This window comes from Arachis ipaensis, chromosome B06 (genome assembly GCF_000816755.2).
Source record: "Arachis ipaensis cultivar K30076 chromosome B06, Araip1.1, whole genome shotgun sequence".
NCBI lineage: Eukaryota > Viridiplantae > Streptophyta > Magnoliopsida > Fabales > Fabaceae > Arachis > Arachis ipaensis.
Genome location: NC_029790.2, coordinates 49,762,354 through 49,766,563, shown reverse-complemented (window position 1 = coordinate 49,766,563; position 4,210 = coordinate 49,762,354).

Genomic DNA, 4,210 nt, shown 5'->3' with positions numbered 1-4,210 from the left:
GAGGATGAATCCATCATCCTAGGAAGACCTTTCCTAGCCACAACAAGAGCTGTGATTGATGTGGACAGAGGAGAATTGATCCTTCAATTAAATAAGGATAACCTTGTGTTTACAACTCAAGGATCTCTCTCTGCATCCATGGAGAGGAAGCAGAAAAAGCTTCTCTCAAAGCAGAGTCAACCAAAGCCCCCACAGTAAAACTCTAAGTTTGGTGTTGGGAGGCCACAACCAAACTCTAAGTTTGGTGTCAAACCCCCATATCCAAACTCTAAGTTTGGTGTTGGGAGGTCTCAACAAAGCTCTGCAAATCTGTGAGGCTCCATGAGAGCCCACTGTCAAGCTATTTACATTAAAGAAGCGCTTGTTGGGAGGCAACCCAATGTTTATTTATCTAATTTTATTTTTGTTTTTCATGTTTTCTTAGGTTCATGATCATGTGTAGTCACAAAATAAATATAAAAATTAAAAATAGAATCAAAAACAGTGGAAGAAAAATCACACCCTGGAGGAAGCACCTGCCTGGCGTTCAACGCCAGAACAGAGCATGGTTCTGGCGCTGAACGCCCAAAATGGGCAGTATCTGGGCGCTGAACGCCCAAAATGGGCAGCATCTGGGCGCTGAACGCCAGAATTGCACCCTGGAGAAGAGCTGGCGCTGAACGCCCAGAACAAGCATGGTTCTGGCGTTCAACGCCAGAAATGGGCAACAAATGGGCGTTGAACGCCCAAAATGGGCACCAACCTGGCGCTGAACGCCCAGAGTTGTGTGCAAGGGCATTTTGCATGCCTAAATTGGTGCAGGAATGTAAATGCCTTGACAACTCAAGATCTGTGGACCTCACAGGATCATCTCGGGATCTGTGGACCCCACAGGATCCCCACCTTCCTTCCTCATAATCCTAGTTTTTTCCACAACTTCTTCTTCATCTATTCCTTCTTCTTTTGCTCGAGGGCGAGCAACATTCTAAGTTTGGTGTGGTAAAACAATTATGTAAAGGATTTATAGCTCAGTGGTAGAACATGTGGCTGCAAATCAAGAGATCCCTGAGATACCTCAGGGGATGCACTTCCCTCCACATATTTATTGGAAGTAACTGAGGATAGAAATACCAAAAGTCACTAGGAATCAAGCCACAAAGGCAAGGAAGAGACATAGAAGAGCTCAAGAACATCATTGGTTCCTCAAGAAGGAAACTTCATCATCACTAAGGTGGACACATTCCTTGTTCTTACTTTCTCTGTTTTTCGTTTTCTATGTTAAGTGCTTATCCATGTTTGTGTCTTCATTACATGATCATTAGTAGTTAGTAACCATGTCTTAAAAGTTATGAATGTCCTATGAATCCATCACCTCTCTTAAATGAAAAATGTTTTAATTCAAAAGAACAAGAAGTACATGAGTTTCGAATTTATCCTTGAACTTAGTTTAATTATATTGATGTGGTCACAATGCTTTTTGTTTTCTGAATGTATGCTTGAACAGTGCATATATCTCTTGAAGTTGTTGTTTAAGAATGTTAAATATGTTGGCTCTTGAATGAATGATGACTAGGAGACATGTTATTTGATAATCTGAAAAATCATAAAAATGATTCTTGAAGCAAGAAAAAGCAGCAAAGAACAAAGCTTGCAAAAAAAAAAATAGCGAAAAAAAAAATAGAAAGAAAAAGCAAGCAGAAAAAGCCAGAAGCTCTTAAAACCAAGAGGCAAGAGCAAAAAGCCAATAACCCTTAAAACCAAAAGGCAAGGGTAAATAAAAAGGATCCCAAGGCTTTGAGCATCAGTGGATAGGAGGGCCTAAAGGAATAAAATCCTGGCCTAAGCGGCTAAACCAAGTTGTCCCTAACCATGTGCTTATGGCGTGAAGGTGTCAAGTGAAAACCTGAGACTGAGCGGTTAAAGTCAAGGTCCAAAGCAAAAAAAAGAGTGTGCTTAAGAACCCTGGACACCTCTAATTGGGGACTTTAGCAAAGCTGAGTCACAATCTGAAAAGGTTCACCCAATTATGTGTCTGTGGCATTTATGTATCCGGTGGTAATACTGGAAAACAAAGTGCTTAGGGCCACGACCAAGACTCATAAAATAGCTGTGTTCAAGAATTATCATACTGAACTAGGAGAATCAATAACACTATCTGAACTCTGAGTTTCTATAGATGCCAATCATTCTGAACCTCAATGGATAAAGTGAGATGCCAAAACTATTCAAGAGGCAAAAAACTATAAGTCCCGCTCATCTGATTGGAGCTATGTTTCATTGATAGTTTGGAATTTATAGTATATTCTCTTCTTTTTATCCTATTTGATTTTCAGTTGCTTGGGGACAAGCAACAATTTAAGTTTGGTGTTTGATGAGATATTTTGGTGAAAAGCGAATCTCTCACAAAACTAACCGGCAAGTGTACTGGGTCGTATCAAGTAATAAAAACTCACGGGAGTGAGGTCGATCCCACAGGGATTGAAGGATTGAGCAATTTTAGTTTAGTGGTTGATTTAGTCAAGCGAATCAAGTGTTGGTTGAGTGATTTGTGACTTGCAGAATGTAAATTGCATGAAATTAAAGAAAGCAGGGAATTAAATTGCTGAATCTTAAAGAACAAGAAATTAAATGGCAGAAACTTAAAGTGCAAGAAATGTAAATTGCGGAATCTTAAAGTGCAAGGAATATAAATTGCTTGAAATGTAAAGGGAATTGGGGAATGGATTTGCAGAATTTAAACAAGGAAAAACTAAATTGCATCAAACAGAAGAGGGAAAGGGAATTGGGATTGAACCGGATCTTGAAGCAGTAAAGTAAATGAACAGAAAAAGCAATAAGCAGGGAATTGAAATGAGAAATTCAGATCTCAGGACCCAGAGACTAGAAAACCAAGTCTAGATCTCAATGCCTTCCTAGATCCAACAAGAACAATAGCAAGGAAATTGTAAATTGCAAAGAAAAGAGATGAAGAACAATGAACTGGAAATGAAATTCAATTAACAGTAAAGAAACAGAGAGATCCAAGATTGAGATTGAAACAGAATTTCTTCAATTCTCCAATCCAAGATCCAAGGCAAATGTAAAATGAAATTGAAAGCAATGAAAGCAAGAAATTAAAGTTCACTCAAGTTCAAAAGCTCTCCGAAAACTATTATGAAAATTCTCAAAGGAAAGCTCTCTGAATAACTTGAATTCTATCCTATTTATACACTTTCCAAAATGATCTTCAAGCCTTGAGTTGGGCCTTTGTTCTTGGTGGAACTGGGTTGAAAGAGACCTTGGTTGATTGCTCTTGAAGTTTGAAGAAGAACCGAAGTGAACCAATTGAACCGGTTTTGAAGTTAGCCAAAGTTGGTCCCAACGTTAGGGTCAAAGTTAGGGGGCTAACTTTGACCCTAACTTTTCATAGCAGCAAGCAATATTCTCTGGTTTGGACGTTGGTGACAACGTTAGGGGTCTAACTTTGACCCTAACGTTGGCCTTGCTTAGTGCTAGTGGCGCCAACGTTAGCCTCCAAGTTAGGGGGCAAACGTTGGCGCAAACGTTGGTGCCCCTCCCTTTGTGGTTCATGTGCCAACGTTAGCCTCCAAGTTAGGGGGCTAACGTTGGCACAAACGTTGGCTGGCCCAGGGATGAATTTCAAGTTTCTCTTGCCAACGTTAGCCTCCAAGTTAGGGGGCTAACGTTGGCTCAAACGTGGGGAGCCCAGGGAGAATCCTTCATGCCCAACGTTAGCCTCCAAGTTAGGGGGCTAACGTTGGGGCTAACTTCATGCTTTCCTGGTTCAATTTTCACTTATTCCATTGTCCTCTTTTCACTCCTAGCCATTCCTCTTTGCTTCAACCTTTCTCCAAGCTTTCTTCACCTATCATTAATCAACCAAACTCATCAAAGCTATGCTCAAAATCATGAGATATTCAATCTTTCATAATATGCAACAAATATAGCCTAAAACCTCATGAAATGGCATGAATTCATATATGGTTGGTTCAATCAAGGGAAACATGAAAATATACTCAATTAGCTTGCTTGCAGCTCAAGAAAGTGCATAATTCTAATGAAAACTAAAGAAAAAGACTAGCTAAAATAGGCTAAGATGACTTGTCATCACAACACCAAACTTAAAGCTTGCTTGTCCCCAAGCAAGAAATAGATTTATGCTCCAAGGTTCTTTCAATTAAGATGGATTGAGGAACAATTGTAAAGTGCAGTGAGTGAAGTGATCAAGTAT